Source organism: Neolamprologus multifasciatus, chromosome 1, assembly GCF_963576455.1.
Source record: "Neolamprologus multifasciatus chromosome 1, fNeoMul1.2, whole genome shotgun sequence".
Taxonomy (NCBI): domain Eukaryota; kingdom Metazoa; phylum Chordata; class Actinopteri; order Cichliformes; family Cichlidae; genus Neolamprologus; species Neolamprologus multifasciatus.
Genome location: NC_140439.1, coordinates 10180558 through 10206803, shown reverse-complemented (window position 1 = coordinate 10206803; position 26246 = coordinate 10180558). Strand labels below are relative to the sequence as shown.

The following is a 26246-nucleotide window of genomic DNA, read 5'->3' as shown; positions in this document are numbered from 1 at the left end:
CCCCCCTCCACCCCGTCTCTCCTCCTCCTCCTGGTTTTCAATTAGGTCATCAATTATGTTGGAGTCTGCTGTGAGCCGTAATCAGGCTGCAGATCCGCCTCAGCTGTTGCAGGAAGACCCGGCCCCTGCGCCGCTACATCACCGTTTCTATGGGACCCCCTCGCAGCCAATGGTAACGACCGCAAACCCGTTAACTTTATCGAAAATTAAACTACTGTTGGTGTTGCTGGCATTAGCTATATGCTAAACTCATATGCTTGTTCTTTTTTCCTCTTTGGCCTGCAACTTCTACGACCTTTCTCAAAAAGAAAAGAAAAAAATCTTTTCAGCAAATATTAAGCGCCGATTTTTACTGTAATGTTGAATTTGTAGTTATATATTTACTTAACGTGTGTTTCACGATTAAGCAAAATTCTGGTCTTTACATAATTGGATGTATAATTCTGCTGCACACTAACTTAGGAGATTATTGCGCTTTTGGTCTTTTATTCACCGTTTTTTGGTGAAGAGTAAAATACAGAACATTATACAGTAAAGTGTTTTATAAAGTGAAATAATAAATATAATTCAGTGTGTCCCGATGGCAGAGGCCATTTCAGATTTACAGTCAAGTATATCTTTATGTATGCCCTTTTTTTTTTATCTCTTGCTGACACTTTTGCTGAAGGATGAAGGTAAATGTGGTATTTCTGCTTTTCCCATTGAAAAACATCTGAATACCCATTCCAGCACTGACTGCTGATTTTAGGAATATGACAGAAGGAGCACACACAGTGAGATCTAACTCCTCTAATTTAGATCATTTTGAATATTTCTACTATATCAGAGTAAAATGACAAAACTGAACAGATGATTTATGGTTTTCCTTAACCTTTAATAGCTGGTACACAAATACTCAGAAATGTAGAACTTAAAATTTCCTCTTAAAATATATCACAAGATGCAAGCGTGATGCTGAACAGCCTAAAATATTTTAAAATGTGCTAAAAAAAAGAGAGAGATGTAATTTTGTTGATTTTGTGTGAATTTAGTTAATAAACTGCAAAATAAATGAGAGAACAGGGCCTTTTTAAACTGTGATATAAATGTGCATCATAGAAATGTTGTAACCTCTACTAATCTAAACAGAATCACGTAACGACGAAGAAATAATAACTGTGTGTTAATTGTTTGGGCTCAGGTTGATGTAAGAGGGGCGTAGGTGGAGGGACGGCTTGTGTTGTGTATCGAGGCTCAGCACTGGATGCGAGCCCAGCCTACAGCGTGTTTCCTCACAACAAGTCAGCTCTCAGAGGCCAACTGGTTTCCTGACTTTGTATAGGAATACAATCAAGCCCACGGGGCGAGGAGCAGGGGGGTGGACCGACGTATTCTCACTGTTCTTCTTTAGTGATTTGAACTAAAAATAGTGAAGCTGCTTTTTCAGTGTGTTTCTGCACACACTTAACCCAAGTGCTTAATACATGTACACACATATTGGAGACAAAGAACAGTCCAGTCGCTCAATGAGAGGTGAGACATTTCAACACAAGCAAGAAGGTATTAGTGCAAACCCTTAAACAACGAAAAACAATCTGTTTATCGCACTGTGATCGGCGTGCGACTGTATTTCAATGGAGGCCTAATTTTATAGCTTGCAGATTCAGTCTGAACCTTCTGCACTGTACATCAGCAGCAAAGTGATTTTCTGATCAAGACACTGGGAATCGTTTCCTGTTTCTCTTCTCCTAAAATATATACATTTGCTTCTTTTTCTTTGTTTTGTATGACTGTAAATGTTTAAATATCTTTGTATTTTTCAAAAAAAATTTGAAGACAATTTCAAATTTTGCATATTAGCTGAATATGAGAAAATAATAATTTGTTGCTGCCCTCCATAAATTTGTGCACAAATAGGCAAACTTTAATGCTTATAAAAATGGAGAAACTCTGAATAAAGCAGCCTATGACTTATTAAAGTAATGGTTCTGACCAGTGAAATTAAGGATTATAATCTACTCTATAAACTGAGATAAAGATAAGTTGGGTTTTAAGGTTCTGTTCTTAGTAAGTAAATTTATCCTTTAAGATACAACTCATGAGCTGCTTCACATCAGTTAAAACTAGCAAAACAAAAAAACATACCATCAGAAGTAAAATGACACCAGGATAAATGTAAAAGATGGAATTACAATAAAATGCTACCCAGTTTATATTCTTATAACTGGACAGGTACTGGACTTACACAATTTAATGGACATTTACATTTTACTCAAATCTCCTTCCTAAAGGATATGTTTCTCATTTCGAGACAAAGCTCCTTGCCACAGGATGTAGTTCTACAGTTTATGGAAATGGTTTAGGGAGAAACCCCCCCAGTATACATTAGATAAGGGGAAGTGTGGCTCTTCTCTACCAGAAGCTAGCAGCTAGATTATGCTTGAGTTTGGAAGATGTGAAAAAACTGACATGTATTATGTTCTGTTTGTCTCTTTAGTAACGCTCGCTGCCTACGAAATGTTAACTGTGTTGCTGAATGATCATTAATTTATTCAGTCTTTTCCATTTAAAAAAATGAAAAACATTAAAAAAAACATTAAAAAAAAAGACGTGTGTACGTAGATAATAGAACTGATCATTTTATGATGTTCCCTTTTACAAATATCATTCATTACATCAAATTCATATATCAATTCCATCAGTTTGCCAAACCATTTTAAAGAAATAAAAAATAAATTGCTCAGAAATCAGAAGCAGAAAAAAGAAAAAAAGAAAAAAGTCATTGAGGCTCTAAACCTTTTATGTCACAGCCGTCTTCACTGCTAAAGATAACTTTGTGCAGATGTACCAAACAAAATATGTCTTATTTATTATATGTCTCTTCGGCTGATTTTAAAAGAACACTTGATGTTGTTTGGAGGTGCACTCATAGACCTTTGTGCATGGAGGCTTTACATAATTGAGGGCTGAGCCATTTATGGTTGAAAAGAGATGTTTAGTTTTATTCTTTATTTGTGGATTGCTTTCATACATTTGAGTATGTTTTTTCTGAGCTGAAGAAAAATGGGAAAATCAGTCTGCTCTTCTGAACTGGATGAGTGCCGCCTGCTTTTATTGATAAATGCATTTGTCAAAAAATGTTTCCTTTCAACTAAATCAGTAGTTTCAAAGTGGTCTTTTCTGTGTAGCATGATTTGTTTTTTATTATGTCTTTGGTTGCACTCCTTGGGCTACTGTCATTTTTGATAAGCATATAGTACAATATATGAATCCAAAATATTAGATCTTGCAAATGCAACATCCTGTCTAGTGATCTTCTCAGTTTAATTATATCATATCTATTTTATATTTCACATGTTAACAAATGTACCCTTATTTAAGCTATCTCCTGTGATATTTCAACACATTATTTAACCTCACAATCTCCACTGTCCTGATGGGGGTCCTGCAAACATTGTTCAGAATTTAACTTCAAATTCTAGTTTAGATTGTATTTTTACTAAACCACAAATCATAGAGAAAGTTAAAGGACATGAATTTTAAGGAATAATTCCAATTCAGGAAATGTTTCAGCCATGAATATATGGATTTGTATGTTTCACTGATTGTAAAAATTATTTAGTTTCAATCAGAAGACACTGTGAAATAAGACATTAATTAACATAAAAAAGTGCAAAAGTAGATTTTAAATATGGCTCCTGGGCATTACCATCAATAAAGTGTCTTGTTAAATTACCCTTCATTGTATCCACAAGATAATCCACACAGTTCAGGACCATTAAATCAGATTTTTCCGCCCTCTCTTTCAAACCACAAACACCTGACAGAAGCAGAGCCTGTATAGTTCAGAGGCTCTGGATAAGCCTCATGTTTTATTTGCGAAAAGCGGCCCCATTGTCCCATAAGTCACCTCGCACAGCACTCTTCTGCTTCACGCCACACTGAGCCTGTCCTAGTGAGTTAGCGTCACCCGCTGCTAAAGCACTTAGCTTGTGTTCTCCGTGTCCTCTGTGGTACAGCCAAACATCCATTTTGAGGTCCTAGGAAACTTTGAAGCTTTTTCACCCACTCACTGAGCGAGGGAGGCTCGGGATACATTTGTGACGTTTCATGAATACTTTGTCCAATAAATAACTCCCTTCATGAATACATTAAAACCAATCAAAGGTGTGGATGTTGCTAGGCTTTCATTCTAGATCCCATATAAACTGAATTTGCATTTATTGAAAGAGCTTTATGCCACTAAAATGTGTAGGATGCTCTTCACCAGTGATAGCACCATTTATCCATTTGGTTGCCACATTTTTCTCCTGCCTTTTTTGCTAACACTTGTCAGACATTGTCACACCTGCTGTGAGAGCCAGAGAGGACAAGAGCGGGGTGACAAAGCAGCTTCTTGTGGTGGAAATCAATCAACCCGCATATACTGCACTGTGCAGATACATGCGTCAGACATACCCACACTTCTACGTAGATTCATTGGGTATAACGTTTTACTTGTTAATTTCCATTTAAATAGTAAGCAACATTTGTTGAGTAGTGGAAACAGCGGCCTCTGTGGCTGAAAGTGTTAAATACTGGATTTTGGTTGATTTAAATCTGCTGGGCTCAAGTTAAAGTGTTAAAAGGTCGACAGTCTATCAACAACTCATGGAACCAAAAAGAAATCCTTAATTAGCACAAGTAACAGTTAATGCTTTCATATGTCACATCTTTGTTGTTGCAATATTTATAACAAACAATGTGCAAACAAGGTGAATCATTATTATTATCATTATATGTATTAATGGCTGAAAGGATAGAAGTAGCTTCATTAGCTGTTGAATGATTTTTAGCAAAAAACAAACGCACCCTCATCCCCAGACTCTGCTTCCTCCTCGGAAGACATGTCAGTGGGATTAAGGAGATCCTCGAAGTATTCCTTCCACCGCCTGACAATTTTCTCAGTCGAAGTCAGCAGCGCTCCACCAGCACAATACACAGTGCGGGTTGAGCACCGCTTTCCCCTCCTAGGACGCCTGACAGTTTGCCAGAATCTCTTCGACGCAGTCCGAAAGTCTTTTTCCATGGCCTCTCCAAACTCCTCCCACACCCGAGTTTTTGCTTCAGCCACTGCCCGAGCCGCATTCCACTTGGCCTTTCAGTTGCCTCCGAAGTCCCACAGGCTAACCAATCCCGATAGGACTCCTTCTTCAGCCTGGTGGCTCCCTTCACCTCTGGTGTCCACCATTTGGTTCGGGGGTTACCACCACGACAGGCACCAACCACCCTTGCAGCTGCAGCTCAATGCAGCAGCTTCGGCAATGGAGATGCTGAACATGGTCCATTCGGACTCAATGTCCCCAGTCTCCCTCGGAATGCTGTTGAAGCTCTGCCGGAGGTGTGCGTTGAAGATCTCGCGGACTGGGGCCTCTGCTAGGCGTTCCCAGCACACCCTCACTACGCGTTTAGGTGCACCGGTTCTGTCCAGCGTCCTCCCCCGCCACCTGATCCAACTCACCACCAGGTGGTGATCTGTTGACAGCTCAGCCCCTCTCTTTACCTGAGTGTCCAGAACATATGGTCGCAGGTCTGGTGATACGATTACAAAATCGATCATCGACCTGCGGCCTAGAGTGTCCTGGTGCCACGTGCACTTATGGACACTCTTATGTGTTTGTTATGGCCAAACTGTGATTTGCACAGAAGTCCAATAACAAAACACCACTCGGGTTCAGATCAGGGAGGCCATTCCTCCCAATCACGCCCCTCCAGGTCTTGCTGTCGTTACCCACGTGAGCATTGAAGTCTCCCAGCAGGACAACAGAGTCTCCAGGTGGAGCACCTTCCAGCACCCCACCCAGGGACTCTAAGAAGGCTGGGTACTCTGAACTGCCGCTCGGCACATAAGCGTAGATGACAGTCAGGACCCGTTCCCCAACCCTAAGGCGCAGGGAACAAACCCTCTCATCCACCGGGAAGAACCCCAACATACAGGTAGCAAGCCTTCTGCGGGTGGTGGGCTTGCGGGAGGATGAGCCCATGTCCCCTTTTCGGGCTGTGACATAACACCCTTAAGACATTATGTCTCAGATGGCAAAATAAGGCGTAACATCGGTCACACTGGTCCACTATGTTGGGTTCAGTTTTTGATAAATGAGACTTTGAGAAGTGAACTCTGTTTAATACCTTAAATTGTATAAGTTACAACCTATTGTGTACCAAAGTGTACTTAAGCATAGCCTTATCCCACCGGAAAAGGTGGAGAAAGATTAAATCTAAAGTCTGCAACATAGTAATTCAGGCGAGTAATTCAGCCAATAAATCAAGTTATGAATATGTGAAAGCCTAAGTTGCACAGGGGCAAGCCTGCCACTGAATTAAAATTTTTGCAATGAAGATAAAGATTTGTCCTCCATTTATCCAGTTTGCTCACACCATCTTGAGATATACCAAGGGGTAATAGCTCTTTAGCCGTCGCCTTGTTGGTGCAAAAATACTATTTTATGTCTGTCAAACTGTGTCATGTCTGGTAATTTTGTATATTCCAATAAAAAAATTGTAATAAACTTTCTGTTTTTGTGACAGGCTGCAAAGTGCCTAAAGATACAACTTAAAATTGTCTTTTTGTTAAGTTGTCTGTTATGTGTAGACACAACACTGCTTCATTCCTTGAGTTAGGGCCCATTTTTTCTGCTGAATGATTGATGATTGGTCAGTGAAGTGAGCTAAAAAAAGAAAAAAAATGTACTCGACTCAAATGGACTCGACTAAAAATGAATGCAAAAGCAGATGTCCAAAAAAAAAAAAAACCCTTTACGGAATGCCTGGTCAGGACCACTTTAAAAAGAAGAAAATAAATCCTGGCTCCTTGTAATCAATATATAAAGAAAGATGGGTGGCTCAAGACTGTTGCACAGCTTTGTAGCTATGTGGATACCATGCCATGTTTACTGTTGGGTTTTACAACAGCACCTGTACTCCACACAACTTTTAGTTTACTGATAAGAACGGAGACCTTATTGACTGAAAACTCTCCTGGATGACTCATCACTAAAATCAGTTTTATCGATCAACCCACAAATCCCCCGAGAGAAAAGAAGAAGCCCACTTCTGCTGTCGCTTCAACAACACCATATTCAGCTTCTGAGAACTTCAGTTCTTAGAATCTCACTTTGGATGAATTTTAGGTTTCATGACAGAAATCAGTGCATGAGGTTTTTTGTTAGTTTGGGTCTCTAATTCTCCACATTAACACCTGATAAAGGGGCACAGTGTCATGTTAATTTTGTTTAGTAGACTCTTGTTTATGTAATAAAAACATTGTTTACAAGAGTATTTATTGATTATTGTTTAATTGATAGACCTCACTGTCTCTCCAAGGTGCAGCACATCTTTGTTACACTGATTGTGGACAGTCACCTTATCATTTTCATGAAGTTTCCTTAAGCATTTCCAAAGTTGAAGGTTCGTTTATGCACACAGCCTTTGAAGCTTATGCCTATATATAAGAAATGATGTACTACTGGCTTCTTGGATGAAATCAAGGTGGAAGAAGTCCCGTCCATCCTCCTGTCTGTCCATCCATCCAATTCAGAGTCGGGGGCCTGGCCCAGCTACCATAGGGTGTGAGGTCGAGTACAGCATGGCGGTGGGTGTTACTAGCCACTGTAGCACCGTGGGGTTAGCTTAATTGATGATTCTGAAGTCCTTTTTTTTAATTTTTAACCAGTCTTAACGCAATGGTCAACCAGCAAACCACTCAAACAGGAAGTGGGTAGTGATGCTACCAAACAGGAAGTGAGGTCATTTCTCAGCAACCATTTTAATGCATTGACACCAAATTAAATGCAAATTTTTGTTTGTCACAGACACAGTACAAAATGTAGCTTGTGTCAGAGCTCCGGACATAGCCGCGCCATTCCAGGGCTTGGTTTTAGCATGGGAGGCCTAGCCAGGACCCTCAAACTTGTGACACCCGCTCCAAAAGTGTGTAGTCTTACTACTACAGTATCCAGCTGCCCAAACTTGGTGTACGGACTTCCAAAAGGCCCTACAACCATGGTTTAAGCATTTTCATATTGAGCTAACATGGCAACCAGGAGCTCTGCTAAGTTGCTTGGTCCCATCATCGCTGTTTGCAGCTATATTTAGTATCTGTTAAAAACATCTATTATAATTCATTGCAGTGGAGGAATGAAAGCAGACAAACACAAGACTTTTTGCATTGCTGGTTTCTTTTTCTTTATTATTTTTAGATGTCAAACCTTTCTTCATCTCTCGCTCCAGATGTACAGCACTGACCACTGTGGTAATATCCCTGTGTTCACAGCTTTACTGCAGAGGCCTTTGAATTTGTAAATCACTGAACATGTCAGCATGAATCACTTTTTAAGAAAAATAAGGTCTCGGTTACATCAGGACTTCGTGGCACAACAAATATGATATTCTATCATTGCTACACACTGTAACCCCAGTTCATTGCCTCCACCACTCTTGGATCTCAGAATTGTTATGTTTTCCAAAATGACAACAAAGTCGGTGCCAGCAGTGACTATGTTTATTGTTTCATACAAAGCAGAAAACAAAACTGTGAGCTAAAAAATGTTCCGAAAGATTTGCCAGATCACGGGACTACTGCGAGACTGCGTGTTACATATTGTTTGCGGCTTTGAAATAAAAAACAAATCTTTTTTTTTCTTCTTCTGGCAGTCTGTTGGTCTCTGTTTTTCTCACACTCGTTTTTCAGTCTTGCAGAAATGACAGAGCAGAGATGATCATGTTCTTAATCTTATAAGGTATTTCCCATTATGCTGAAACACTCCCACTTCGAGCATTCCTAGCAAGAGGAAGTGCAGAAGAAATAACCCGCCGGGACCATTTAAATAGTAATTTTCTCATGAAGTCAAACTTGCAGATAAAGGGGGGTAAAAAGTCCACTGAGATTTTCCTCATCATGGGAAAATGTGAATGAAATTGCTTTTCTGAATCATACTCCAAAATAAAAGTTAGCAAATTGAACACAGCAAACTGCCTGACTACTGCACTTTAGAGGTGGTGCTGTTGTGAAATGCAATGTTACTATGAACTTAGTGAAAAACAAACACTTTCACAACATCCTCCCACAGAATTAAGGCCTTAACTTCCTGTTTGTGTATGGAGTATGGGACACCGAGGGTTATGCTATTTAAACCAAAGGGCAGCAGATTCCCATCTAAGACGGGCTGGTGGGATCTGAAAGTCTGCTGCCAGCTTCTCAAGGGAATGAAAAACGGGTGGGAAAAGTTAAAATAAAGGAACTGAAGTAAAACATATGGAGCCCCACCCCCCCACAAAGTTCAGCTGGGAAGAGAAGAGCCATGTGCAAATTCATATTTATTTTACTTTTTGGCACATGTGCAATTAAAAAAAAAGGAAAACAAAACAGTTTCTTCACCAAGATGGTTAGATTGTTTTTTCTGTGTTGGTCCAGATCTCCACTAAAACTCCAAATCATTTGTCTACCTGTTACTGAATGAAGCATATAAATTTTTCAAATAATCCACTAAAGCTTAATATGTAAATAAAACAATCATGCTGGAAGCAGACAAGTGAATGAAAAGGGTTTCATGAAACAGGCTTCAGGGATGGACCTCCAAGCAGCGGAAAGACACATTAACTAAACTATGTTGTTGCTTCCTTAACCCAATCTCCAATCTGTAAATAAAGTGAATGCGCTCTTATTCAAAGTCTCTCCAGAGACCAAATAAGATGAATGCGTAGCGTGAATGACAGAGAAAATATGAAGGAAAAACTGCCTGGGATCTCTTGCTTGATGTTTTATTGTGAGGATTTTCTGTTAAAATCTTTGCTGCATGTAATATTTAACGCTAGTAGGAGGATGGTAGAGGGTAGCTGCAGATAACTATTCCCTCATCACAGGGATTTCCAACACGGGAAGACCTTTAGATAACAATCAGACCCCCACCCTTCACCCTTTTCCTTCACTTGTGGGTACTTTTTGTAGCACCCAAAACAAGCAGACCATCTTTAGACTGTGTTTGAACACTTTTTTTCTCAGCTGTGAGACATGATAATGTTCTGTTTTTGGGCAGCGCCTCTGGAATGTAAACGACCCGCTGCCCACTCATAAACAGAAGACTTCATAACAGCTGTGTAGCAGTGTTAGGGGGCCTAATGAAATACGGTTAAATCTCAATTTTCACTTGTAAATCTCATCACATTTGCAGTCATTTATTGAACGATAACATTATTATAAGTGATTTCTCACAGGGAATTTCATTTCCACTTGTTAGACTAGCGGTGTGTGTGATTGTATGGATTTGTGTAAACATTCTGTAGACTTTAGCCACTGAACTAAAACCGTTTGTCTTTTCTCAACACCCCTTCCCCTCTGTTTTAGTCACTTTCATATGATCCAGATGTTTTGTGAGTTCCGTGTGTTTATTAAAGCCAAACTAACCAACCTCAAAGCACAAACTGAGTTATAATTCTGACAACTTTAAAGCTGACCTGTTCAAAGATGGAAAATCCAAATATGGTTGAACAAATGTAAACCCCTTGCAGCCCATATACTTTTTTTTCTCCCCAGGATGTTACATATACAGGCTCTAAGAGGCTTTCAGAGCGCTGTGACGACAGTTAAACGGGCCTCTGTCTACCGCCAGTGCAAGCCGAGAGCTGCGGTGTTCTATTTTTGTGGTGTGACGAATGAGTCAACTGTGGAGATGATATGAAAGTTTCCAGCAAATCACTGAGGCTATAACCTGTGATGTGCTGGTTTGTAACCGGCACAAATGGGTGAAATATGTGACGTTGAGCGTGGCAAGGTGCAGAAGCTCAAGCAAGTTTGTGACGCTAAAAAAAAAGGAGTGAAATTCAAAACCACATTTCAGGTTTCCTGAAAACAGAGAAAATCTAATGCACTTTTTAACTTCATACCAATATACAAATACACATAATATTATCACAGAATGAAAAGCATTTTGTAAGACTTTATCCAGAGAGCTTGGATCAATGGATTTTATTTAGCCATCTTAAGTCCAACTTAAGTCCAGACTGAAATCTTGCAACATCAGTGGATTGCCATTTATGTTTTTTACTGCTATTAAAGAACCTTCTAGCGATCAATGCACATGTATTGGACGGTAAACAGTAATACGACCTGTTGTTGTAGCTACTGCTAAGAGCACTTCAGACAGATAGCACTGAAGACAGTCCAATGAAGGAGTTTTAAGAACAAAATCAGAAGACATCCTGACACAAAAAAGCTAACGTGCATGAGTCAGGATGTCACCCACACTGGCAGCCAGTCTGAAATGTCTCATTGAGTTGAGGCATTTGGCTACTCTTGGGAAATACACTAATGATTAAGTAGTGGACCACCTAAATATTACACCTGTAGGAGCTGCTCAGCCATGGAAACCCAATCCACAAAACTCCTGGTGCACAGTTTTTCTGCTGATGTTTTATGCCAGAGGACCTTTGGATCTCTGCAGTTATTGGGTTTAATGAATTCATTATGTAACTCTATGTGTTCAGACACTTCATGGCTGAGTTGCTGTGGTTCCTAAATCTTCCCACTCATCCAATAAGACCACTTATCTAAGAGCAAGAAATGTAAAAAAAACCCAAAACCCTGACATGTTGCAATGGTGACGTCAGATTATGCTCTTTAGAACACCTCATCCTTTCACAAATGTTTGTAAAGGCAGGCTGCATGGCTAGGTGGCTGACTTTATACACCTGTGGTAATGGGACAGAAAATGCCTGAATATAAAGATGAAGAGGTGTGACCTAATACTTGTGTTTCTATAGTATAATTGCAAGCAACATGAATGCATTTGCATACTTCTCTTATGAAAGTATTCTGTCTATGATTCTTCAGTAGTTTGAAACAGCTCTTTTAGTTTGGGAATTGTCAGAGTCTGACGTGCGTTCTACTGAAAGGAAAAACTCAGAGCAGCTCAGATAAACAAATGCAGAAATAAACAATACTTTTGGTCAACTTAGTTGTAAATTCTATACTGCGAATTATGAATCTGTTCCTTTTAAACAATATGAACTATACTTGTCCTTGCAAAACTTGAACTTGTACAACACTGGCTAAATAGGGATGAAAAATCGTGAAAGCTCTTGGATAGCGTCACATTCATGTCACTGTTATAGATCAATAATAATAATACTAATAATATACGTCTGGCAATCTCTGGAGCCTTGCTTTTCTATAAAATTTGTAGGTTAAAAATTTTAACCTATCCAACATCCAACTGAAAATTGTTCACCTGTGAGAAACACTACTAGCAAAGATTGATTTTTTCTATTCGGCAGGCAGCAGGCAACTCCATTTATTATAAAGCTGTTGCCATTTCTCACCAGTCCGTTTCATAAATAGACTCACTTGGATTGCCTAACCTGATATATTAATGTTCATTCATGTAGATTTGCCATTTTTGTAGCACCAACTGCAACTGATTTACTACTAAGTTCAATTGCTGCTAACGTGCTGGTCATCAGCCTCATTTCCTGCCTTTTCCCACGACTAACCTGGTTCTCTCTCTTGTTCCACTGCCTTGGATTACAGCTGGGGATGCTAGTCCTTTTTGTTCTCCATGACTTAGAGGGACAAAACCTGCAGCAGGTGGACAACTGCCGTGGTGAGCTCAGCAAGACTGCAGAGTAGAAAAACAACTATGAAGTGCAGTCTGTGGAGTTTGAGTCCATCTGTGGCAGGAAATAATGCCTGGAGAGGCAGCTGGTTATACTATCAGTGACAGTTTTCACAAACTGTTTGCAAATGAACTACTTGGAGAGAAAGACCTTGTATAAGGTAATTGTTTACTCTGTGTGCCTTCTTTGGGATGACAGAACATTTAACCCCCACTAAAACCTCCAGATCTGTGAGAAACACTTTTAGCAAACATTGTACTCTTTCCTAGATGCCAACAGGGGTGATTGTTTACACGTCTATGAGAAAATTATCCTGATTTATTACATCAGAAAACATTTTCCTAGTTTTAAGTTTTAATTTATTTTAAAAATTGTATTGTGTATGAAGTGTCTTCATTCCTCGGTCAGATCCACTTTCCAGACAGCAAGATGGTGACATCCAAAAAGCCCAGTGAAGGCTACATTAATTTCAGTTTTCCATCTGTTATAAATTGTGTGATTTCTACCAATGTTTAATTTGCAAATGTTAGCGTGCTATCAATCTAAACGTAGCCATTATATATGCAAAAGTACTCGTCACTGTTAACATGCTAGCAAGATGCTGCTGCCAAGATGATCTCACTTAGCTATTCAGTCAGATCTACTCCTCAATGCATTTTTAGATAAGTGGGGCCAAGCATAGATATGCCTGAGAGTTGCATTTCAGAGGTGTTCAGAATCAGACGCTCAGCAGTTAAAAAGTTAAAAAGGAAGTATCTCAAAAACCCCCAACATCATATGTTCTTTAACCATGTTTGCACAAACTTCTCACTTCTTCTTTGTTGTCACATTTACTGTGTCCTCAGCCCAGGCTTGAGTACGGTGCAAGTCCTTTGGTAGCGATGGTGGGTAAATCTCAAACAGAATCAATCACTGGACTCCAGTCCAAACACATGTTCAACGCACATTCTCCTGTTCCTTCTCCGCGCCACAGATCTCAGGCATGGCTCTCCTCTAATGGACAATAACAAGGCAGTTAAGAGAAGCAGGACCGAGTTCAGTCCTACTCAGAGACACTAAATCAATCTGTCCCAAATAAACACCAGGCTTTTACGCCATTTGCTCATCCTGAAGCCTGAGCTTGGAAAGTAACATCTCTAATTTATTACAATCCAGCTACAAACGGATTAAGACTTTATGTTACCTAGGAGTAAGACTGTGCTGTCAGTGAACTCGTGAGTTGAAATATCTTTGCTCTTCCCCACATTTCTTCTGGTTATCATTTTTCTTTTCCGTGAAATCTAAACATGCCTTCCTGGAATTAGGAGAAGCTATTTTTAGGGATTCAGCATATTTCAGACAAAAAGGGAAATGTTTAAATTCAAAAAATCGTATTTTTGCACAAATGTTTGCACTTCTTAAAAACCGACTAATTTTGTAATTTTCTGATAAAGTTCAAATGTCTTCCAAGGTTCAGATACACTAAAGGATAAAATGAACCCCTTTTCTTTTAATTGTGCTAGCTCATTTATTATATTAAGCTTCATTAATTACAGTTTATAGGTCTGATATAGGTTTAGTGCAAAGAGAGTGAGAGCTGGCAGTTTGGGGAGACTGAGTAGTAGGGCAATCGAGCCTGTGTTATGAATTATAAAGATGTGGTAAAAAAAAAAAAAAAAAATCATTTCAGTACTAGCAGTGAACTAAATGTGTTCACTCTGGACAAGAAAACAAGGAAATTACTTTTTAATGGCATTTCATTAGTCTTATGCACAAAAAAGGCACGCGCCAGTCAAAAAACAGAATCTGCAAAGAGAAGTGCATCCTTGTGAGGAAACATCTGCTCTATGTGCACAAATGTGTTCCGGCAAGCACGGGGATATGTGGCCGTGCACAAATACTTTGGTTTCTAGGTTTAATGGGACAGACGTGGCAAGCACTTCTTGACTTTTTTATATTTCCTTTTGGAAAATTTGACAAGAAAAATCAATGTTAATAATTTTGTTAAAATTTCCATTCATAATGTCTATAAAATGAAAAAGTTTTTTTATAAGCAGTAACGGTGAGGCACATGTGTACACAGATTTATGACGTGTAGTGTAATCACACGGAGACCTTTCAGAGGAAACGTCCCCAAATTTCATCAGACAGAGTTTGAGTTTTGTTGAAGACGGTTACTGTAAGAACTATGCTTTTAACATATGACAGTCCCTTTTTCAGAATTTTCCATCTCTTCCCTGTTAGAGATGATGTAAACATAGACATCTACTATGCTCTAAAACATAATTTGTCACGTGCAGTATATGTTTACTGTCTAGAGACTGGTTGTCACACATAAAGGTTAAGTTCTTGCTTAGTTGGTTTCTTCTAAATGGAGCTTTTTCTTTTTCAAATAGCTTTAAATTGTCTCACATTAGGTGTGAAATGTCGCAAACAATCAAAACCAAAAAGGAAAAATCAGGTTGCAGTTTGGGGCTGGAGTCACTCAGCAGAAGTAAGAGTGCAGAATCAGTGAGCAGAACTAATTTCATCAAATATTAAACTTGGTTTAGCGACTCGGCTGAGCATTGCAGAATTCCAGAGAGAGTTCTCCCCCAAGGCTGACTGCATGAGAAAAGCTGAAGGATCATGGGACATTTCATACAGGAAGGACTGAGGGTTGCCATTTTGAGAAGTAATACAAAACATACATATATATATAGATTCTGTTCGATATATATATTGGCAATATTTAGTGACGAGGCAATAAAAAATAACAAGAAAAATGCTGAAAATTCTTGAATCAAATCTAGTTAAAAACATTTGAGTAAAAACATCCTATTGTGGACATTATTTCATTTTTTGGCTTTGATTGATTGATAGAAATATTTTATGTCTTACTTTATTCATTTTTGGTCAACATTCTGGATCAGTTCCAAGAACACCTAAAATATATACGGATATATGATGAACTTTTAAGCACTAAGGTAGTCTGGCTTCTTTGATGCAATGTTGTTAAAGTTATCTAAAAAACAGCTCTCTGAACATCCAACTCAATCCTAGAAGTGCTGTTTGTTACAAGCTATTAGTCATCTTCCTGGCTGTTCTTGCACTAAGCAACTGCATGAATTTTATTTGGAGAAAGTGGAGATTCTGTTTTTCCGGTGAACATTTTAGGCCCAGAGCAGGTGATGTGTAGAAAAGTGGGCGGGTGGGCAGGTGGGGGGCTTTAATGGCTGAACAGAATCAGAGAAAATGTTTTTGGAGGTAAGATAAAGTGCATTACCCACGGGCAACCAATAGGTTGGCACTATCCCATCGCTTTCCATCACCCCCACTCAGCTCCGCCAGCTGAGGCATACTTAGCACCATTCATAATGCATACTCACCATCCCCCCCACAACCCGGCCTGTCATGGCTCGTTCCCTTCGACAACTCAGCCCAGCTCTACTTTTGCCCCTAAGAGGATGCAAACGGTTGCATAATTTAGATGCTACCCGCTGTTTTCAGGGCTCATCTCTTATCAAAAATGTAACACACAGAGTTTCTGGGGGACTTTTATCTAAAGGGGGCAATGGAAGATGCTCTAGTTGAGACAATGGACTGAGACATCAGCTAAAACTTCCCCAACTTTTTTTGTGCAACTTTTCCGAACTGTGATGATGTCATGTTTTGCTGCCTACATGTGTGCAGCTCATAAAGCCTGAAGGACGAGGAACAGAGACATACACTGTACCTTGAAAACAAAAGCAGTGTAGATTAATTTGAATGACCAACAACAGAATTATATTTAAGACTAAGCTTGCACAGACATATCTGTTGTATTTTATTAAAAAGCGAAGGTTTTTTGCTGCATTTGTGGTTTTCTGTACAATCTGAAATCATTACTTGACATAGTGAGCACCATAAATTGTTGGAAAATACAATACCTCAGTTGATTTTTAAACAAACAATCAATATAAAAGCCATGGCAAGAACTTTACTGGTGTCCAAATCCACAATCTGGTTCATTCATATAAAGGATAAATGCACCAACCAGCGCAGCAACACTAAAAGGCTACAAAAACCACAGAAGACAACTGAAGTGTATGATGACAGAATTATTTCCATGGCTAAGAAAAATATCTTTAAAAAATCTAATCAAGTCAGAAACACAATTGCCATGTCATTGTCAAAGTTTACAATGAAGAGACACCTTAATGAATGAAAATAACGACAGTTTACAACAGGGTGCAAACCACCGGTTACAATACAAGAAGAAGGTCAGATTACACTTTGCTAGAAAACATCTAAAAGAGCCTGCACAGTTGAACTTTTCACAACTGAAAAGTTTCTTTGGTTCATTGAACCCTAGATCAAATTGAACCAGAATATTGGGAAGAGAAAAGAATGGAAGCAGCGCAACAGCTCGTGAACCAAAGCATACCGCATCATCTGTCAAACAGAGCAGAAGCATTGCTCCTGCATGTGCATTTATTTGTTTAGGCCTTTTTCAGTTTTATTGACAGACACAGTCAAGAAAGGACAAGAAAGTGGAGGGAGAGAGACATGCAGCAAAGCACTACGGGTCGGATTTAAACCCAGACCAGCCACAATCAGCCATATGGCATGTGGTCGCCCGCTCAATGCACTGAGCTAAACTGGCACCCATGCATTTATGATTGCCAGTGGGTTAGGGGTCACTAGTGTTTATTGATGAAGTGACCTCGGATAGAAGCAGCAGGATGAATTGTGTAGTGTAAAGGGGCTACACTCTCTGCTCAGATTCAGCCAGATCCTTCAAGACTGATCTAATAAAGCTTCACAGAGCAAACGGATAGTGACCCAAAGCAAACTGCAAAAGCAAACCAAGAGTTTCACAAAGCCAAAAAATTAGGATATTTTTCAATGGCCAAGTCAGGGACCTGATCTCATCCCAACAGAGCTTGCTTTTCAGGTACTGAGGACAAAACTGGAAGCAGAGAGACCCACAAACAAGCAACAACTGAAGGTGGCAGCAACACCTAGCAAAGCATCTCATGGCAGGCAATGCAGGATGTGGTGATGTCCATGCCATTTTATATTAAAAGTCACTATGGTGGGGGATAGTGGATGAAGCAAAACTACAAAAAACCCCATCTTTGTCCAATAAATTGTGGACCTATGTAGAGTAATATTGTACATATGACATATTTTTAAATGACTAAGCATGAAACACTGTGTCTCATCATGAACGGGGGAATCAAAGTATACCACATTAAATAAATGAGAGTATTGTTTCAATGTATTTGATAAAGAGAAACAAAAGGGCCCATTGAGAAAACTCACACAGCCGGTGTGGCCATCTGCAGCCAGGGAAGGTCAAGGTGAGTGAGGCCACAAGGAGAGAAAGACAGAGGAATATTTAAGACAGGAGGAGAACACCTGCTGAATTTATCTGTCTTCATTCTGTTAAAGAAAAGATATGCTTGTGTGGGATGTGTATTTGTTTCACTTCATCGTCACTGTGGAATTCTAATAAAGGTTAAAATACAAAAAGCCATTTTATTCCATAAAAATCTTTTTATTTATCTATTAAATCAGAAACAGTGTTAATGCCACTAATATACGAGTGCCCTTCATTTACAAATGATTTTAAATCCAACGACCCTCAGTAACGACCTCAGTAACTAGCTGGTGGCTGTAGCAGCTTTCATAAACAAATTGAGGATAGCAGAGTTGGTCTGATCCATGATCGGAACCACTACGAATCACAAGCTTGACATTGTTACAAAGAACAAACTTGAAGCATTTAATGCACAAATTTTAAAGGCCGGATGAGAGGGGGAAATAGCTTTAATGGGCAATGTGAACAATCAGGCAGATGGAAGTAAATACACATTTTCTCATGTACCTGAGTCTACTTTCTATAGGGGGAAGAGGACAGAAAGCAGGATGAGTTATCATGTTGGGCTTGTGATATGAAGTGAATCGGGTGATCATGGTGCTTTTATTCTCTCTCAGCACACATGCATTGCTGTAGATTTGCACGCAAGTGTAGCACGTAAGCTATGTTGGTTTAGTGGTTAATCAGAATCTAACCAAGAAGAAACACAATGGAAGACCAATCCGCTGCCCAGCGCTCGGAGCTACTCACGTTCTTTTGAGGTTTAGCTTAGTTTGGGTCTGTCAGTTTCTAAAAGCTGAAAAGCAGCCAGGCAATGCATCAAGAAGAGTTTACATAAAATCCGGTGAAAGTGTATCCTGGTCTTGATCATACTCAGGATATACTCTTTACATGAGAAAGCAGGTTTCAGATCATCTGAGTGCAGGTGTGTCTGCTTTAACTCCATATTCAGCCTGCGTTTGACATTTCCCCACTGAATGAGTTACTTCTGCAGTTAATAATGAACCCAGATTGGTGTCTGGGTTTTTGAACAGTGTTGTGGAAGAAAGTAGCAACTAAAATGTACTGTTTAGTGGAGTTTACTTTTTGCTTTTTTCATGGTTTGCTGATCATTGTTGTTGCTTCCAGTCACGTTTACACAGATGATATTGTCATATATTGTGCAGCGCCCATTCCTGCTGAGGCCTTTTAGTATTTACAATTTTCCTTTGATAGAATACAAGTATAACTTTGTCATTTACAAGTTGTTTTAAATGTAGACAAAGCAAAATGTAGTTTGTTTACAGCTTCAAATCGGTATTGCCTGAGGTAACAAAATTGAGCTTGTGTCTGTTTGTAATTATCTAGGATTTAAAAAGGATGATCTTTTGTCTTTAAAGGAAAATATTCAAGATGCTGTAAAACAAAACAAAAAAAAGTAACTTTAATAAAGATTTTATCGGTGGAGACAACTTTTTTTTGCCCGTCGTTGATTATGGAGATGTGTTGTATATGAATGCTTCTGTTCATTGTCTTCGCATGCTGGACTGAGTGTATCACAAGGCCTGAGATTCATCACCAACTGCAGTCCCCTTACTCACCAATGTGTACTTTATTCTGAAGTCAATTGGACATCTTCATGCATTAGAAGCCTCAGTCATTGGTATGAGGTTATTTCTAAAACTATTTTGGTTATTGTTCCGTCTTATTTCTCATGCTTGTTAACAAGGAAACATGGAAGTCATGATATCAGATCTACGGATGTTCTGCATTTTATAATCCACAGAATAAAAACTGAATTGGGGGAGAAAGCATTTTGAGTTTTGGCACCAAGTGCTGGGAGTAAATTACAATCTGAACTTAATTTTAAGACGTTGTTCTGATGAAAAAGCTCTGGTGAGATCATTAAAGTTAACCTTGTCTGTGTGTTTTAGTTGTTAAATTCATTTGATGTGTGTCCTGTGTATCTATGTTGCTGCCCTCTTGGGGTGGTCTCCCTTCTAAAAGACATCTCAGTGGGATTGACCTGGTTATATAAAGGTAAAATTTCCTCTAGATTTCATTTGCTTTAGATTTTCTCTATATTTACTATAAACTTTAAAGTGTACATTTGTTGTATTTTTAATGAAGGCTGTGGCACAGAAATAGAGGGCAAATAATGAAAACTACATTCAAGCTTATTCTTGCTAAAGCTTACAACCTTGACTACAGACTGAATATCTACGGATTGTTTTCTCCAGGTGTGAATAAGGTGTAAAGTTTTCTTCTGTGTTGAAATAAGCATGTGACACTTTTGACAAAAGCAGAAATTGTTTTTTGCAGTAATAAAAACAGACGTCTCAGGAGCCTACCTTTGTAACTGGATCGCCTCGCTGAACAATAGGAGCTCATTCTCAGGACCTTATTAGGTAAACAGAGAAAAGTGGCTGGTGTTGGAAGCAGAAACAGAGGGGCACATGTGAATAATATCTAACTGTGGTGAAAAACAAGTGAAAATGAAAACAAGAGACCACTGAAACGCTTTAAAATAAATAAACTCTAACAAACTGACGCTGTGGTGTTTGTCTGAGTGTAAACTGTGTGACATTGATACTTTTTTCAAAGATTACAAATTTATATAAGCTTGATTAGAATCAGCACATATTTTACAGACTTGACAACTGACTTGAAAGCCTCACTGAGGAGTCCTGAGTCTGAAATTAAAATAGAAAAATGACTGAAGTTTTGGTTTTTTAACCTTTTTAACCTTTTTTACATTAACCATGTATTATTATTTCAAGGCCATGTAAATGTTTTCCCCAAAATATCTGCCTATGCCAATATAGTATAATGCCCTACAAAGCCTGCTATTATGTGCCAGCAGCATCATAGCTTCATTTGCCTCTCCATAATAGGTCATATCAGGAGCTCGGCTTGTAATTATTGTTTACTGCTCCTCAACTCCATTTATGGTGAACTGTCTTGATCTGGTGGTGAGTGGCGAGCCTGTAATCTCCTGGATTTGCGGGCTGCTCGCAAAATTACTGTCACGGATGAGAAGATTATTTAATTCCTGAATCCCAGTAAGGTCAGAATTTCACACATCACTGAGTGGCCTTGGCTTTAAATTGGAGTCTGATGGTAAATGGTACAGTCAGTAAAAGAGGTAATGTTGATTAAAGACATAGTTTCATAGTTTAAAGATGACGACTACCTGGTGTAAGCGCAGGTTTGCGATTACAGGAGTTACCTACAATACCTCAAATTGGATGCTGTGCTGAAGTTATTAACTTAAAGATGACAAAGCTATATGACACAGCCAGTGAGTCTTTTATAGCCACATGTTTCATCTTATCCAGAAAGAAGCAGCAGATCCAGTTCAGTAGCTGAATGAGTTTAATTTGGTGTGAAATGCTGAACTTTACTTCATGCACCTGAAGCCAACCTCCTCCTTCAGTTTCTAGATTAAGACTTAGGGCCGTAATAAAAATGGCTGTTAAAGAAGATTTAACCCAACACTACAGAATAAATGATCCTTGGGTTCACACTGTGCTTATGTACTCGTGCTAAAAGTCTTGATCCTTCTTAGGTAAAAGTCAGACCTGGAACATCCTGGTGGTTTAGGGGTTAAGATGCTGGTGCCTTCCTCTGTTTGTCTTTGGCCTCTGACCTTTGTTGTGTGCTCCTCATTTCCCGTCATCTTGTTATTTCCTCCTATCTAAAAAAAAGGAAGAAAAAGAACAAAAAGATTACACTAAAAATAAAAGCACAAACCGCTTTGACTCAATTAAGGCTTTTACATGTGGCAATAATAACATAAATGTGTCCTTATTTGTTTTGAATCTAGCCATTTAAGAAGAGCTGATCCTTGCATGGCTCAGGTTCAGAGATGAGCTGCATGCAAGGATCAGCAAACCATGCCTAACCCGTTCTGAGCCAGATCCAGGTGGGCCTAGAAGAAGCACTGAACTGATTTCGTCAGTCGTCAAACACGTGGTCCCAGCCCTGCATCAGTGCAAGTCCAAAGTCTGGATGGCTGGGGGTCTCCTGTGCTGTAAACCATCTTGGACTTGATGCCAGTGATAGGTGGCTTAGACTCTCAGGATCAGCGATGGGATCAAAGGCTTCAAAAAGGCAGCAAGTTTCATGTTATGTTTAGCCTTTTATGCTAACTGGTGTGGCCTCTCCTCTGGGACTGGGGGAGAGATGAGAAGACGATTATATGGTCACTCCCCCTTGTTCTCATTCTCCTTCACCCCCCCCCCCCCCCTTGACTCTTCCTTCCTTCTCTATCATCTCCTCCTCCTGCTCCTGCCGCTCCTCCTCCAGCGCTAGCAGGATAACATACCGCCTGCCTCTTGTTTGGATAACTTAATGCTGAGATGTCAGCCTCGATTCTGATATATACCACCTGCCTTGGCCTCTGGCTGACCTCATACTCCAGCTCCCACTGCAGAGACATTCCAGTGCTTTTCTGGTGCTTTGTTTACACTGCAGCAGATTGCCATGGTCTCCCTATCTGTGTCATCATAGTGGTTGGCTTCCACGAGAGTCATCCCAACATGCTCGGGTTGTTTTGGAGGATATGCAAGTTCAACAAAGCTTCGGTGACCCTTAAGATGAATTGCTCTCCTTAAAAGTGAAATTTTAAACCGAGAAGTTAAAATTCCTTTTTTCAAAACTTTAGATTTACAGAATTAGAAAAAGGGGGAAGTCACTGGACATGTTTGCTACACAATTTCTTTTGGCCTGGGCCCAGGAGGGGAAGTCCCCAAGCGGCCAACAGTCATTCAGATGCCAAGAACCCTCGCACTCAACACTGTGGCCACACCACGCCTGGCCTTTTAAATGAATTAGTGCTGTTGACTTACATTTTAAGTCCATGTTAGATCCAAACTGAAAGACTGACATCAAGCAAAAAGAAGTTTTCAATTCAGTAGCCTTTATCTTGGATTTAGCTTAAATACATCAGTTTTAATGGGACACGCACAAACTCTGCTGTTAGAAAGCTGTCTTGAAGAAGAAGAAACGTTTTTGTGTGAGTGTGTTTTTCCATTCTTAGTTTACCTAAAGTTACCTTCTTAGTTATGTTCTGCCAGCAGCTGGCACTTGTGACCAGGCAGATATTTTCATCTACTCTCAGTTTATCTTCTGCATGACTGATAATATTCACTTTGACATCTGGTTTAACAATCAAGATTAGCATAAACAAAGCAACGCAATTTTATTTATTTATTTATTTATTTATTTATTCATTCATTCATTCATTCATTCATTCATTCATTCATTCATTTAATTATCTATTTTGCAAGACATTTAACCAGGCATCTAAAGTGTTTGGTTTACTCCTGCTTGTTTTCAGCTGAGGAACACAGCTACGAGGAGACCCATTTGTGTCTCAGGGGCTGAGATGGAGACGAGTGCTGACAACCTTTGTAATTCACTACTCCCTCTGTCTTTGCAAATAATCTCTGAATCATTTACTGACAAGCCTTTCAAGGAGCTCTCAGGTAACTGCACTGCTGATCCATCCACTGAGGCTCCCCGTCAAATCCATAATTCATTCCAAGATTCTGGGGTTAGAACCCTCCATCGTATCTATCTATCTATCTATCTATCTATCTATCTATCTATCTATCTATCTATCTATCTATCTATCTATCTATCTATCTATCTATCTATCTATCTATCTATCTATCTATCTATCTATCATTTCTGATCCTTTACTTTAATAAACTCATCATGATATGATTTGGGTCGTTATCCAACTGCACTACGAAGGGCCATCTGATCAGTTTTAGCAACAGGGTGAATCTGAGCAGAGTACAACCCTGCACACTGACCATCCTGCTGCTTCTAATAACAGTCACATCATCGATAAACTCTAGTGACTCAGTTCCACTGGCAGCTGCCCATACCATAACATTGCCTCCACCATGTTTGACAGATGTTTGTAAGAAAGCTGTTCCTTTCACTTTCCATACTTCTCTATTTTCCCCATTCTGGTTAATCTGTCCTGAGAGTCCAGATTTGAACAGGCTTTTTTAGATACCCTAATCTAACTTGACACTTCTGTTTCTGAGGGCCACCAGTGTGACACTAACCTTGCAGCCTGTTTTTTTATTCCTTTTTACATCCATGGAAGTGTCTCTTGTTTGGAGATGCTGACCATGATAACCCTGTCTGCTCAAGTGTTCTCGCTTTGGCCTAGGGAGGCCAAGGAAAGAGTTTCACCATTGTCTGCTTTAGTTTACTTTCATAGTCTTAAAGACGTTTTTGTGTTGCTGAGCTGGCCCAGTGCATTACTTTTTTATATATTTATTTCGAAAATAGACCAAATTGTTAAGTGGTCACTCCAAATGTTTCTCATTTCAAATTAGTTCAATGTTATCTATATATTGCCTCAATGCACTTATTATTGTAAGGTAAAGACTGTACAATGATACAGAGAAAACCCAACAATCAGATGACCCCCCCTATGAACAAGCACTTTGGCGACAGAGGGAAGGAAAAACTCCCCTTTGACACAAAGAAACCTCTGGTAGAACCAAGCTCAGGGAGGGACAGCCATCTGTCACAACTGGTTGGAGGTAAAGGGAGGAAGACAGGACAAAAGACATGCTCTGGAATATGATAAATAACTAATGATAAATGCAGAGTGGTGTATAAACACATGTGAGTAAAAAAAAGGTGATAGAAGGAGGAACATTTAATGCATCATGGGAAGGCTCCCAGTAGCCTAGGCCTATTGCAGCATAACTAAAGGAGGATTCCGGGTCACATGATCCAGCCCTGACTATACTTTATCAAAAAGGAACGCTTTAAGGCAAATCTGTAACATTACAGATTCATCACAGCAAATAGGGGATAAAGATGATAATTATTAATGTTATTTATTTTAATATTAACATTTATTTAATCCTATCTTTTATTTGATCTGTGATGGGAATATAGTTAAACTTACTTGCACAGCAGTTATTTGTGCATTACACCGTCCCTTGTATTAAAACGATTGTTTTCTAGTTTCTGTTGTTCTTGCAAGTCCTCCGTGTCCTTGTCATGGATATGTCTCATTTAATTGCTATCCTGTGTTGTTATCAAGAATAAAAAGATAGAAAGAGAAAAAATACAAAAAAAACAAAAATAAAAAACCAACAGAAACCACAACTAACTTGAGAGACCCTCAGTAGCTCCGAGAGCTCTCCATGCAAGAAAAGGCAGAGCAATATCGACTTTGTTCTTGTCATTCCTCTTTGTCTGAGACCTTTATAACCAAAACATGAAAATCTGAAAGCTCTGGACAGCACTCTGCCATCTTGCTTTAACAATGCAGTTCAGGAGGCCATACTCGAGTCTCATTATGAACAAAGAGAAAGCCGACAGATTCAACGGGAGGGCAAATTTATGGGACAACCCTATTCTCTGTGAAGGATGCCGTCACTCCACCGTTTCTCTATTTATAGAAATTTTGCAGTAATTTTAAACCCACTAAAATAAAGCTGCAAATCTGAACTAAACAGTGTTGATTGCTTCATTGCGCTGACATGCAGACGCAAGGTTTCCTAAACTGTGCCACTGTCCAAACACTTGTGAATTTGAGCCTATATTATAAATAAAAATGTGCAAAAGCACTCGTGAACGAATTCTGTCGTGTACTGCTGACAGCACAATGCAATATACACAACCTTGCTTTAGCAAATATGATGGAAGAAACTGGCAATCAACAGCTGTATTAAAAACTAGGTGAGTGCAACATAATCTTTCCAGGTGATGTAAAAAGACTAAAAAGATACATATAAAATCTATCTATCTATCTATCCATCCATCCATGTATATATAAAGTTCTATAGCTAAGAATGTAAAGAAAAATAGAAATGAACAGTCCAAAACACAAACACTGACCAGAAGATTTGCTTTATTGATTGGAGCTCTGCTGAGATATTTTCTGTCTATACAGGAAGTGATGGTGTCGGTCAGCTCAACCTTCTAGTGGATATGTTCTATAGTGTTAACAACAGCTGGTTTTAGTGATCACCTACATCGTTTGTAACAAAGTTCCCTTTACTGATCACACATAAGTGATACAGGCATGGAGTTGTGTTCATATTAACCACCTGCTCTTTATACCATGCTATCCAACATATCTGAGTGTTTGTGTACACAAAATTGATGGCATAATGACAACTATTGCCCAATCACTTAGGATTATGTGTGATTTATTTTAAACTTTTACATCTGTGAGTCTGGCTCCACTGCTCTGCATTCAGCACGTCTTGTTCACTGACTGATGGCTGTTAACCAAATTGTGGCGGTTATTTTTCATAGTTTATGGTGCAAA

General features: G+C 39.2%; 1 long non-coding RNA gene across 1 annotated transcript; it reads left to right on the top strand.

Annotated features, from left to right (window-relative positions):
* Positions 1–57: 57 nt before the first annotated feature.
* On the top strand, positions 58–23623 carry LOC146525324 (uncharacterized). Its single transcript, XR_014874922.1, has 2 exons — positions 58–172; positions 668–23623. It is a non-coding gene; the product is annotated as an uncharacterized LOC146525324 (long non-coding RNA).
* Positions 23624–26246: the final 2623 nt, after the last annotated feature.